This window comes from Bos taurus, chromosome 22 (genome assembly GCF_002263795.3).
Source record: "Bos taurus isolate L1 Dominette 01449 registration number 42190680 breed Hereford chromosome 22, ARS-UCD2.0, whole genome shotgun sequence".
NCBI lineage: Eukaryota > Metazoa > Chordata > Mammalia > Artiodactyla > Bovidae > Bos > Bos taurus.
Genome location: NC_037349.1, coordinates 22,626,336 through 22,640,955, shown reverse-complemented (window position 1 = coordinate 22,640,955; position 14,620 = coordinate 22,626,336). Strand labels below are relative to the sequence as shown.

Below are 14,620 nucleotides of genomic sequence, written 5' to 3'. Positions count from 1 at the left end.
GATTCTCCAGGCAAGAACACTGGAGTGGGTTGCCATTTCCTTCTCCAATGCTATACCATGCTATTGCATGCTAAATTTTATTTTAATTTTTAGCTCAAAAAGTATTAGGGAAAACCTGATGTGAAGATAAATTACTGAAAGTACATTGTGTCATGGGAAAGTAAAAGGAGGTCTATGAATTCCTCCTCCTAAAAAGTGCATCTTACAGAAGGACACAGGGAGAAGTACAGTGTAAGGTCAACAGATGGAAGATACTGTAATATGCTACCAGGCTGCTTTCATATAAATTTTATAAATAAATAATTTAGCAAATATTCAATAAAAAAACAGGTATTATTTAAGGACATAGTCAGGTAAAATGACAAATGGCATGCCATTTCATTTTCTCTCAGGCATGCAAGTTTTAGCTGAATAAATATAAAAGAAATCAATCTACATGGTGCAAATGTGGGGGAAAAAACCCAAGATCTATGTCAGCAATAATAAAAGGCATCTACTGTTCTATAACAGTCAGCTCATTGTAAATGGATGCCCAAGCTACAGAGAAATGCATGATGGGAAAGCCAAGAACCTCTTCCAGTTAGTTCTAAGCTGTCAACATTCAATTAAGGGCGTATCTATGGAAAAACAGTTTGCAAAAAAACCCCGCAAGATAAACTGAACAGAGAGGGCCTAAAAAAGATAAACCCTTTGCTTTTGTCCTTCTGTATATGGTTAGCAGCAATTCTAGATGTTAGAACGATTTTAAAATTTTAATTAGCCTTCAAAAATTCCAGGAAGCAATACTTATGTTGTGATGTCATACATCATATCTACATGGAAAATTGTCAACACAAACTTCATAAAAGCTGACTGAGAGATATTTTGGGGAAAATCAGATCACTCCAACATTAACTGCATTATTTGCTAAACTTCACATTATTAAAGAGATTCAGGAAAACAAAGAATTGGAGATTATTAGAATATTGATGATCATCTAGTCTACAAATAAAATACTAGTGACCCATGGGCCAGATCTGATTTAGAGACAGATTTGTTTGACTTGGCTTTTTTTTTTTTTTTTAAGTTTTGTATTAGTAGCTAACATTTAAACGCTAGAAAACTCTAAAAAAATTGAAAAATATGGATTTCTCTTGAAAATGTGGAAGATCTGCAACATTAGGTTCTTCCTGAATGGATTGAGAAGGGGTGCCCCACTTCCAGACTGGGAAGCTTTCTGGATTGTATCATCCCTACCAGCCCCCATTACCTTGCTCTCATTCTACTTTATTCATTTATATTGTCAGTACTGTCTCTGTGGTCTAATCTTTTCTTTTTTACAAATAAAAGCTATACAGTCTGTGTGGTTTGATCAAGGTCACAGAAATAGGTAGTATATCAGGATTGGCTCTAGGACCCAAGACCTCTGCAGTTTAGTTTAGGATCTTTGGAATCTAACAAAGATCTGTAAACTCCTGGAGCATTCAATCTACTGTTCCCTATGGCTCTTAACTACTTCTTACCTTATGTTAGAGGTGTTTCTACATACTCAATTGGTCAATTTATTTACTTAGTGGTTACTGAACATTGACTGCATGCCAGATATTATGCTAAATCCCAGGGAAATAGTGGTGGTCGTGATAGTTTAATCACTCAGTCATGTCCAGCCCCATGGATTGTAGCCTTCCAGGCTTCTCTGTCCATGGGGTTTCCCAGGCAAGAATACTGGAGTGGGTTGCCATTTCCTTCTCCAGAAGATCTTCTGACCCAGGGATCAAACCTGCGTATCCTGCATTGCAGGCAGATTCTTTACCAACTGAGCCACAAGGGAAGAAGCCCCCTGGTGGAGGAAACAGGCACAAATCTTAGCTCCTCCACTATCCTGCAAACCTTTAAAGGCAGTTTCCAATCTGATTCACTTTAGGGCTAATACCTAATGTGATGGTACAAACCATATCACTGCCCACTAAAATATAGAATAAATAAATGGATTTCTTCCTTGTTTTTCACAACAAACCTAAGATTGTTATTGGCAGAGATTATCTCCATCGGGCTTCCAGGGTGGCTCAGTTAGTAAAGAATTTGCCTGTGATGCAGGAGACTCGGGGTTCAGTCCCTGGGTCGGGAAGATCCCCTGGAGAAGGACATGGCAACCCACTGCAGTACTCTTGCCTAGGGAATTTCATGGCCAGAGGAGCCTGATGGGCTATAGTCCATGGGGTCGCAAAAAGTCGGACTTGACTGACTAACACTTTCTCTGTCACTTTCATCTCCATTAGCCAATAAGTAAATCATGACAAGAGACTAAGCGACTTGTCTCAGCTTCAAACTGGCAGAGAGAGATAGATATTTGTCCATTCATCCTTAATTAAAACAAACATCTTTCTCTAAAGAGGTTTAACCAGCAAAAAAGCATAACGGTATTCTATGAAGAACATGACTTTCGGTTAATGTATTTCACTTGTACTCTAGAAACACATGGATTCTAATTTTAGATCAATTACTATGAAGTGTGTGATTTTGGATAAATCATTTAGCTTACTGATTTTCAATTTTTTCATTCATAAAATATTAGTTTGGACAAGATGAAATACAGTGCTTTTATTTGGGTAAAATTCTACAGTCTTTTAGAAACAAAGAAAAGGCATTCTCTGTTTATTGAAGCAATGCTATGGATTTACTTATTTCTCGCTAGATTTATGCTCTTAATAATAATCTCCCTAGAGCTTATTGTGTGCTGGCAGCTTAAATAAACTATAGCTAATGTGGCTTCATAATTGGGCCGTGACAAATTTTGACAGATACTCAATGGTGATTTGTTTTTAACAGAATAATAATGGTTCCAATGTGTTGATCCTCACCTCACAGGAGCATCATTGGAATAAAAATATCAGTATCTCATTTTACTGTTTCAAGTATCTTGATTTCATTCTGACTTATAATGAAAATGAAAATCCTAAACTGCTAAGTCCGTTTTAAATCATCCTAGTGTACGTAGTGAGCGACTTCACTTTCCCTTTTCACTTTCATGCATTGGAGGAGGAAATGGCAACCCACTCCAGTGTTCTTGCCTGGAGAATCCTAGGGACAGGGGAGCCTGGCGGGCTGCCGTCTCTGGGGTCACACAGAGTCAGACACGACTGAAGTGACTTAGCAGCAGTGTTCATAAGGACCACTTCTTTTCATCTTGGAGCTCTTCAGTGGTTGAAATATTGCTGGTTTATTATAATGGCATCCTTATTAAATTGCTCTAGAGGCACAAGAAAAAAGGATCCAATTTTACCTTAAGGCTACTTAATATTATATTTTATATGAAAATTAGAGAGTTATATAGGTTCTGGAACTCTTAGAATACTGTATTTTATTATGCACAGTGAAATGTTTATAGATAGTAAAGTAGCTGAAGTTCCTTCAATTCAGTTTAGTTCAGTGGCTCAGTTGTGTCCAACTCTTTGCAACCCCACGGACTGCAGAATGCTAGGCTTCCCTGTCCGTCCATCACCAACCCCTGGAGTTTGCTCAAACTCATGTCCATTGAGCTGGTGTTGCCATCCAAACATCTCACCCTCTGTCGTCCTCCAGGTCTTCATTTTAGGAGACTTTCAACTTCCAGACAATTTGAAACAAATGCCACACTTACATATCCCATGCTGTGTCTCGTGTGCAGTTTTTCTCTTGATGCTTCATGGGAAGGGCCTGTGTAATCCTTAGAGAAAAAGTGCTAATGAAGTATGATTCTCCTCAAGTTTAAGGTCAAGTAGTAGATGTCTAGATGGAGAAGGCAATGGCACCCCATTCCAGTACTCTTGCCTGGAAAATCCCATGGACGGAGCGGCCTGGTAGGCTGCAGTCCATGGGGTCGCTAGGAGTCAGACATGACTGAGTGATTTCACTTTATTTTTTCACTTTAATGCATTGGAGAAGGAAATGGCAACCCACCCCAGTGTCCTTGCCTGAAGAACCCCAGGGACGGGGGTAGCCTGGTGGGCTGCCGTCTATGGGGTCGCACAGAGTCGGACACGACTGAAGCGACTTAGCAGCAGCAGCAGCAGCAGTAGAAATCTAGATAGGTGCATGGGCAGCTTCTGTGAAAGATACAGCTGAAGCTCTCTCAAATTACATACTCTTTAAATTAGGCCCAAATTTTTAGTGTTGCTACTTTGTTTACAGGACCTTTTCTAAACAAAACTGTATTAAAGTTTGTTTTTTTTTCCCCCAGGACCACTTTTCATCCATCACCAATCCTTCTGGTTGTCCTCACATTCCAGAGTCTTAATTTGACTTTCCTAGTAAATACCCAACTCCTTTGCCATACGTGATATTATCTATGTTTCTTGTTGAAAATGAGTTTCTCTACTTCTGTGAGGTTCTGCATTTTGACATCAGACCACAGGAACTGAACTCACAATAAACGTGCCCTTCATTCGTGAATTTTTCTAGTCCTGCCACCACTGTCTTAGTTACAATCAGGTAACGACCATGATAGATTAATTGTATGGCAGTGTTGTAACTCAGCATTTTCCCTCAGCTCAGACTCAACCAGAAACAAAGACTGAAATAATTAGCTGACAGAAGTTAGAGGCAGAAAAGTTTGCAGAATTTGCTTTTCTATTAATATAAAAATAGACAAAACTGGGCTAGAAGTGGGGAGGTGAGATTAGAAATAAAACTCAGAGTAGAGAAACTGGGGTACTTGAAGCAAGAGTGAGGAAAAAAGGTTATACCTAGAGAAGGAAAGTGGACTGAGAGCTGAGCGATGACCTCCACAGGTTAGCCTGTTGGACACCAAATATCCAAAGTCCCCATCTTTCTACAAATCCCAGGATCTTCATCCCTTGTTATCCCCAGAGGGTGGGAAAGTAGTAGGAAACTGAGCCCATTCCCCGCCACAGTGTGAGAGAACAGAGCCCATTCTATATGGCCCATGTAAAGGAGAATACTGGTAAGCATAGCAGTATCATTTCACGTGTCATTTCTTTCAATGGCCTTCCCCTTTCCCCTCTTTGAGCCCTTGCTCGTGTCTTCTCCAACGATTATATTTTCCCTCCAATGACTAGAGTGATCTCACATCCTAGTGTTTCCAGAAAAATCCCAGTTTATTCCTATTGCATCACTGTAACCAGTGTAATTGTCTCTTTTGTTGTTCAACTATGAATAATAAATTATCACCTTATGAAAGCCTGTTTTTAAGTTTAAAATTTTCCCTTTCTTCAAGGTAGAGCATTACTACCTCTTATGGGGAGAATTCCCTAATTTCATAAGTCATAGTCTCTCCCTTTGCCAGGACTTCATAGCTATTTGAAGGGATATCATGATATTCTACCTTAATAAAATAGTAATTTGTGAATATATTCTTCCTCTGCTAGCCTTGTAAAGGCCAGGACAACATTCCTTTTTTAGTGCTATTACCAGTGATTTGTATGTATATAGATAATATTTCTCAAAGTGGTTTAAAGTTATATGCAATTTCAAATATCATAATCTTTGAATGTAAAAAAGGAAGGATAGATTTTCTTTTAAAGTAAAATGAATTAACTGGCATTTTCTCTGCTTCACCATCACAATTTGTCTACACATCTATTACAGCATTTTTCATGTTATTTAGATATGCATCACAGCATAAGTGCAAGACACAGATGATAGACTAAGATAATGTTTTGTAACAATTTTAGCACAATGCCTGGTTCATAGCATAGCTGAAAAATAAAAAAGATATTGAATTTGATTTGTGTTGTATATACAACAAATTCATTACTGTAATGAATTAACGTACATGAGCATAAGCTGATAGAAATGTTCTGAAACTAGATTGTGGAGATGGTTGTATAACTACAAATATACTAGAACTTACTGACATGTACACTTAAAATGAATGAACTTTATAATATGTAAATTATATCTCAATAGAGCAAGGGAATAGACAAAGCAGTTAAAAGACAACCTACTAAATTGCAGAATAGTTATGCAGAAAACCTAGAGGCATCTCCAACTTGCTAGTTACCTTTTGCCCCAGTTTCTCAACCCAAGAGTGTTCTCCTTCCCTCTGCTAGCAAGAAATGCTAGGAAGGTGTGACAGATGTAATATAGCTTTGGTAATTAAAAAAAAAAAAAAAAAGTGGTGTGGTGGTTCTATTACTGTCCATCAAGTCAATAGCTGGTTACATAACCAAGGACAAATCACTTCCCCCATGAAGGTGTTCATTCAGTTCTCTTACCTTTAAAATGAAAGGCTTGCAGACCTGGTGTGCTATGCTTGCCCATCTGCAACACTGGAGAAGAAGTTGGCCCAGGTGGCGACAGCGTAGAGGATGAAGAATAGACAGATAACTCAAGCTGAGCCAATTAGATTCCTCTTCTAGAACTGTGGGCTTCTGGGCCAGTACCTAGGACAAGTTAAGCAAAAGTCGTGTCAACGCCTGTCGTCAGCCCAGTAGTTGGCCTGTTGATAATCAGAGGAATGCCAGAGGGAAACAACTGAGAGTGAACAGCAAGCAAATGAAGGAAACCTGAAGCAGAGTTGAGAAATGGTGGCAAAGGGCCTCATTGCTTCCAGCATTCTGTTTCCTGTGAGATCAAGCAATGCTCTGTGTGATCTTCTTGGATTCCATGAAACCTGTTGAATCCTTTTAATAATATCCATTCTTTTCTTGCTCTAACTATTGCTATTCTTAGCAATTACAAGAATCTTGTCTAGAAAAAAAGTCATTGCACTGATTTCTGTGGTGGTTCCCAGCTCTTCTACTGTCTTTAGATTTGATGTCACTGCCCAGCATGCCTTTGGCACCCATGCCTAGCAATGAGACAATGACTTCCTTGCAGATGAATCAGTAATTTCCCCATTAAAAACCACTTTCTTTCTCTTTAATAAAATTAACCTTGAATTCACCAAACTAAAATATGCAAAGCTGAAACTTACATCAGTGTTTATCAAGATTGGAGCACTATACAAATGAGTTAATTTTTTTTTTTTAATCTATACTCTTCTAAAATGTTTTGGCTAATGATATGACTGAAATAGAAGAGTTTCTAACTTTCAAATCATGAAAACAGTGTTATACGTTAACATGAACAAAAGTGGATCCTTGAACCAGAGCTAAGGAAGATTTCTTCTAGATTGTCAAATACATATTTGGAAATAATTGTTGGATAAGTTTAATGCAATTATGAGGCTCTTCCACCTCATTTTCAAACCCTGTATTTTAGTGTAAGCTTGCACTAAAAATTAAGATAGCCAAAATAAGGTGTGGGATTCTGTGGTCTACAACTGTTAGCAAAAGCTTCCTAGCTTTTAAAGAACACTCCTTCCAGCTCAGTCACCTCTATTCTCTTGCTCTCTGCAGTTTCTAATCTTTGAAATAGGATAATAGCTCCCATGAGGGGAAGTCGAAACTCTAGTGATTAAAATCCAACTATACCATTCTGCTTCACTCCCACTTCATAAAATGGATTTTGAAAATGGCATGCAAATGCAAATCACCACATTATCCCATTTTACAGGGCCTAAATGATTTTATGTGCTTTCCAAAGAAGGAGCTAATATGTCCCATAAATAAAACAATCAAATTGTTTTTAAAGTCTCCAGCCTGTTTTCCCACCAGACCACCCACTCTGACTTTACAGCCAGACCAGAAGTAGAAAATCAGACATCCTACCTAATTTACACAGAACCCATGAAACCGCCTCTACCATCTTATTTTGTTGTAAGAATTTAGAATGACCACAGGACCTTTCTGGGTATCATACAAGAATAACTGGAACACAGCACACTGGACTCAAATGAGCTATCAGTTCCCTACTTAGCAAAGGTTCATTTATGCTCTGGAGCAGCAGTTCTCAGTCAGGGGTGATTCCCCAGGGGCACCTGGCAATGTTTGGGTACATTTTGGTTGTCCCATTGTGGAGCGGGTTGAGTACTACTGGCATCTATGGGATAGAGGACAGGGATGATGTGAGGTATCCTATGTCTGAAATTTGGTTCAGATATCAAGACTGGTGATCATATACACACAGACAACCCAGAGGGTGTGAAAGGTTTATTGCTCATACAATAATGCTTCCTGGAGAAGTGCAGGTGCCCAAGTCAGTCTGAAAATGGCTTGGGTTTTATTGTGGTTAGGAAGTAAATCTAGAGTTAGGGTTCCTGCTCCCAGGCCTGGGTTTGCCTGATTTGAATTTCCCTGCTACTGCCAACAGTAACCCAAGATGGCAGAGTAGAAGAACATGCGCACATCTCCTGTGAGAACACCAGAATCGCAACTAGCTGCTGAATAATCATCGACAGGAGAATGTTGGAACCCACTAAAAAAAGATACCCCGCATCCAAGAACAAAGGAAAAGCTGCAACAAGATGGTAGAAGGTGCACAATAGTGTTTAAAATCAAACTAGAGCCAAGGGTAGGAACACCTTAGCTTTCTTACTACTACTACTACTAAGTCGCTTCAGTCGTGTCCGACTCTGTGCGACTCCAGAGACGGCAGCCCACCAGGCTCCCCCGTCCCTGGGATTCTCCAGGCAAGAACACTGGAGTGGGTTGCCATTTCCTTCTCCAATGCATGAAAGTGAAAGTGAAGTCGCTCAGTCGTGTCTGACTCCTAGCGACCCCATGGACTGCAGCCCACCAGGCTCCTCTGTCCATGGGATTTTCCAGGCAAGACTACTGGAGTGGGGTGCCATTGCCTTCTCCTTTCTTAGGACTGTTCCGATGTGGGACAAAAAATCAACGGGAAGTGGTAGGGTTTGGAAGTTGTCAGTGATCATCAAAAATGGAATCAGTTTCTTTATCACATCCTACAACACACAGGACAAAAATACACAACAATACTTTTCCAAGCTTAAATTTCAGTAGTGCTAAGGTTTTAAGAGCCCCTGCACTGGAGGTGGGGTGGTCTGAGTCAGGCTCTATCTAGGTAGTGGCTGAGTGGATGTTGTGAGTGCTTCCAAGATGCCTCCTCAGCACCCAGCACTCACTTTTCCAGCTGTGCAGGCTGCTGACTGCTCGGGGCAGAGTTCCTCTGCTGGAACTGCCCTTGGCCAGCAAAGGAAGCTATGTCACCTGAGGCAACTCCCCTTCCTTGGGAGCAGCCTACAAGCAGGTATCAAGCTGTGGGGATATAGCTGCTCCCCGTCCTCAGCTGAGAACAACTCTGCTGGCCTTCCAAGCTCCCCATAGGGATCAACTAGACCTCTGTCATAACTGCAACTCTTTCAGTTTCTCCCACCCAACCCTGCCTCCCTGTCCTTCTTTACAGGCAATGTGCCTGCACTGCTCTTCCTGATAAACCTTCTGCACAAAAATCTCCATCTCACAATACCTTTCCCCAGGAACTTGACCTTTTTGGGTTCTTTTATCTTTCTTATTTTTAAAATTATGAAAATATGATAATACATTTACAGGAGACTTGGAAATTACAGAACAGAGTTACATATAGGTTCACCATATATTACCATCGTTTAAGTGGATAAAGTAAGATTTTTAGTTGGAGTTTCAATATCAAACTCTCAGAAATTAATAGAATGAATGTACAGAGAAGTAGAAGAATATAGTAGACCTGAAAAGCATTATGAACCAATTCAACATAATTAAGATTTATACAATTTTCAAACAACAGTAGGATAAAAATTCTATTCAATGAACTTGACCTTTTTGTAATCAGACTGAGAGTGAGAAATAAAATTTACATTGTGACCAGGAACATATATGCATGTATATGTGTTCCCTCTGTGTAAGTAAAATTAAATTTCATAAACCAATACTAATTATTATTATGATATACTCTGATATTTTCTGTTCTGTTTATTGCTTTTAAAGCTGTCTCTGACCAAAGCATGGATCGCATAACCTGCTAATCTGTCTTGATCCACAGGCTGAAGTGTATTTATTTACATGTACAACTAGATTAACTTTTTTGGCAGTCTATACTTTTTTAAATGTAACTAATTGTTTTTCTTCTCCCTTTGCTCAATTTGATAGGCCAATTTGGATTCCAAGGCCTAATTAGTTCTATGTGTATAACCACAGAGTAAAAAGCCTCTACCATAAACCACTCTTAACGAAATGGGACTCGTTACTTTCAATTATGTTTTACAAATCCAACTAATGCTAACAGACTGTAAGCCTTTGCCAAAACCTACTCCATTTAGTTGTTTGGTTATCACACGATTAGAACAACTGGCTGCAATGCTTAAAGAGTTAATTTTCTTAAGGGAGTCAAACATTCCCCTTGCAAACCTGATATACATACTTTTAAATGACTGTCACTTTCTTTGTTGGATGGGAACAAAGAAAAACTTTGATAAGGTTATATCAGAGAAAGTTTTACAAGTTTTCAACATGCATAAAAGTGATTTAAAACATGAAGAATTGATATGAATGTCTCTTACCTTGTAATATCATTTGCAAGGGTAGATGGAAGTTGTGTCTCATAAAGATATAGTGCCTCTGGAATGTGGACTCATGAAAAGCCTGGGAAAAAAAAGTAAGAGAGGACACTGAAAGATGAACTCCCCAGGTCAGAAGGTGCCCAATACGCTATTGGAGATCAGTGGAGAAGTAACTCCAGAAAGAATGAAGGGATGGAGCCAAAGCAAAAAAAAAAAAAAAAACACCCCATTGTGGATGGGACTGATGATAGAAGCAAGGTTTGGTGCTGTAAAGAGCAATATTGCATAGGAACCTGGAATGTGGGGTCCATGAATCAACTCAAATTGGAAGTGGTCAAACAGGAGATGATAAGAGTGAATATCGACATTCTAGGAATCAGCGAACTAAGATGGACTGGTGGGTGAATTTAACTCCGATGACCATTATATCTACTACTGTGGGCAGGAATCCCTTAGAAGAAATGGAGTAGCCATCATGGTCAACAAAAGAGTCTGAAATGCAGTACTTGGATGCAATCTCAAAAATGACAAAATGATCTCTGTTCATTTCCAAGGCAAACCATGCAGTATCATGGTAATCCAAGTCTACACCCCGACCAGTAATGCTGAAGAAGCTGAAGTTGAACAGTTCTACAAAGACCTACAAGACCTTCTAGAACTAACACCCAAAAAAGATGTTCTTTTCATTATACGGGAATGGAATGCAAAAGTAGGAAGTCAAGAAACACCTGGAGTAACAGGCAAATTTGGCCTTGGAGTACAGAATGAAGCAGGGAAAGGCTAATAGAGTTCTGCCAAGAGAATGCACTGGTCATAGCAAACACCCTCTTCCAACAACACAAGAGAAGACTCTACACATGGACATCACCAGATGGTCAACACTGAAATCAGATTGATTACATTCTTTCTAGCCAAAGATGGAGAAGCTCTATACAGTCAACAAAAACAACACCAGGAGCTGACTGTGGCCTAGATCATGAACTCCTTATTGCTAAATTCAGACTTGAAGAAAGTGGGGAAAACCACTAGACCATTCAGGTATAACCTCAATCAAATCCCTTATGACTATACAGTGGAAGTGAGAAATAGATTTAAGGGACTCGATCTGATAGACAGAGTGCCTGATGAACTATGGACGGAGGTTCATGACATTGTACAGGAGACAGGAATCAAGACCATCCCCAAGAAAAAGAAATGCAAAAAAGCAAAATGGTTGTCTGAGGAGGCCTTACATATAGCTGTGAAAACAAGGGAAGTGAAAAGCAAAGGAGAAAAGGAAAGATATACCCATTTGAATGCAGAGTTCCAAAGAATAGCAAGGAGGGATAAGAAAGCCTTCCTCAGTGATCAATGCAAATAAATAGAGGAAAACAATAGAATGGGAAAGACTAGAGATCTCTTCAAGAAAATTAGAGATACCAAGGGAACATTTTATGCAAAGATGGGCTCAATAAAGGACAGAAATGGTAGGGACCTAACAGAAGCAGAAGACATTAAGAAGAGGTGGCAAGAATACACAGAAGAACTGTTCAAAAAAGATCTTCATGACCCAGATAATCACGATGGTGTGATCACTGACCTAGAGCCAGACATCCTGGAATGTGAAGTCAAGTGGGCCTTAGGAAGCTAAATCATCAAGAAAGAACATATGTGAAAACACACCAGTGAAGCCTTAGAAATGGCCCATTGCCCTCCTTCTACAGAGGGAGAAACTGAGGCACAGGTAGGGTAAGTGATTCACCTCAGGGCACTATCTGACAGGCAGCAAACTGGAAAAAGAACCTAGAAACTCTATTAACTTGTCCTCATGCTCTTTCTGCTACATCATGGGGCTTCTATCAGAGCAATTTCCTTTTTATCAGGAAGAGTTTATGCTTTGTGATTTCCCAGGAGATTTATTCAAAATAAGCTCAAAGAAACAGGTGGCATTGTTTTCCGTTCAAAGTACACCTACCACAGGGCTTGCTGCCAACATTAGGAATATTTTGACATCTCTAGAATCACCGCTAATAGAGGCAGAGGTTTACACTATTGCTTTTCTTTTGATAAATCAGGCAATACCCATATCTCTTCTATTCTTCTGGAAATCTAGAAAAACTGCTAAAACCTGTTGTGTTTCAGTCTCTGAAACATTAACTGAGTCCTTGGCAGTGAAAAGAAGTTAGCAAAATTTAGGCTTAAAGTCTTGGGGAAATTATGCCTTATTTGCTTATTTTGCAGGTGTTTGAGCTAGTGCAGACTCTTCAAGTCAAGATCTTAAGGAAGTTCTTATTCTAAAGGAGTCTTATTTCAGAATTGCCCTTTCCAAATTCCTATCTGATTCTTTAACAGGCTTTGTAAGGAAATCCCTTTATCTCTTTTGGATTTCTGGAAATCCTGCTGGTTGTACCCAGAAAAGCGAACAATTTTGGTTAAGTAAATTTCAGATATTTTAGCACACACTAATGTGAATATTTGCTATTAGGAGCATGTGTAAATATTTTATGAAAAGCATGCTTGCCTAAAATAAACATTTCAAAATGATCAAATGAAACTTTCATTTAGAAAGTACCTTTCTCTAAGGGCTTCAGAAATGCTTTATAAACACTTGCTTGATCATAAATCAAGATTTATTTTTAGCTTGAATCCATCAAAATACGTTTCTTCTGTGTGTCTTATGCTTGAGTAGAGTCTCTCTTTAGGGAAAAATGTCCATGATTTCACTCAAAAAATAGTCTTACTATCTAGAAATCTAGAAGCTTGGCCTTTGGTCCTCTCTGTGCTATTAACCAGGTTGTTGACCTTGAGCAAGGCAGTGCCTCACTCTTTGTCTTAAGACCAGGAGGTTGGCTGTGAAACTTGTGGAAAGAACTTTCTAGTCTGATTGATAGGAGCTCATCTAACCCTAAACTCTGAGAGTACTTTGAGTGATATCATCAGCCTTTGAATCTCATTGTTTTTGGTCAGTTGTACTAAGGAGCTTTGCAATTTATTTGACAAAGATAAACCCCATTCAAAACAAAGCCCAATTTTCCATTTGTCTTTTTAGCATGTTTACAGTTTCAATCCAAAATTCTAGTTGACATAAAAAGTTGACCATGGGGTTAAGAAAAAGAATGGGGTCTAAATTCTAGCTCCTCCACATCCTAATCTGTAAATTGGGAATAATAACACCAACACCCTAAAATTGGCAAGATTTTTTAAAGGAGATAAGATATGCTGGGCTCCTGGCACATAGTAAGCACTCTAGAGATGGCAGAGAGTCTTAGTATAGTTAACATTGACACTTTTTTCCAGCTCATGAGAGGACTAGAAATAAGTATTTCCAGATGAGTTTAGGGAAAGAGAAGAGTGATTAGAAAGCTGAAAATAATAATGTTCATTTTTGAGAAGAAAGGAAATATACAAAGAGAACCTTCTGGAAGCAAGAGGACTTCATAAATGAGAAGGATGTATTGTGCAGTTCAGAATAATGCAGGTTATAACAGATAATCTGGACTTTAAAAGGAACCTACTTGATTTGGAGAATGATATAATGGATTCATTGTAAATTCTCAGTAAATCCACAAGCCACTGAATGTTTTATAAAACAACAAAAAGATCCATGTTCTCCTGAAAAATGACTGAGATTTTCTTTAAGTAACAGGCCAAAAAAAAAAGGATGCTGAAAAAAGGTAATGTCAAATAGCATCATCAGTGAAAATGGAATTGGAAACAATGATTTCTGGACTCTAAATTCTACTTCTTTAACTCATAATTATTAATGTATAGTCATAGATGATAAAAAAACTCTCATTTATTTATTTGATACTTAAAGACCACCAACCATATGCCAAATTCTGTAGTGGGCACAGAGGAAAAAAAATATGGTAAGAGTTCCTGTTCTCTAGAATTCTAGAATCATCTATCCATACTCCCAAAAGATGTCAGAAAACCCTGTACAGTTTTGTTCTACTGACTAAGCATCAGTAAGACCTCCATGTACTATGCTAAGTGCCTTCTACATTACATCATTTACCCTAACAGACGCAATTCTGTCTCTGCTGGAAAATGACAAGACTTTCTCCAACCCAAGTCCACACTCTCCACTTGAACAGATGCTGTAACCAAAATCTTCACCCTTATAACTTCTGCATAATCCCCCTGGAGCCACACGGTATCAGGCTAATTCTTTTTCCACATGCCAGCTGTTCAACGGATGTCAGCTAACAAGGACCCTCATATCATTTCCAAATAAATCACTCCCTTTCCAGATTCACTGTGTTTAACTCCTGTTTGCTG

The 14,620-nt window shown here is 38.9% G+C and overlaps 1 long non-coding RNA gene across 1 annotated transcript; it reads right to left on the bottom strand.

Annotated features, from left to right (window-relative positions):
- Positions 1-34: 34 nt before the first annotated feature.
- Positions 35-10,576, bottom strand: LOC107131666 (uncharacterized). Its single transcript, XR_001494721.3, has 3 exons — positions 10,361-10,576; positions 6,195-6,362; positions 35-3,685 (listed from the first exon to the last, which is right to left on the bottom strand). It is a non-coding gene; the product is annotated as an uncharacterized lncRNA (long non-coding RNA).
- Between the last annotated feature and the right edge of the window lie 4,044 nt (positions 10,577-14,620).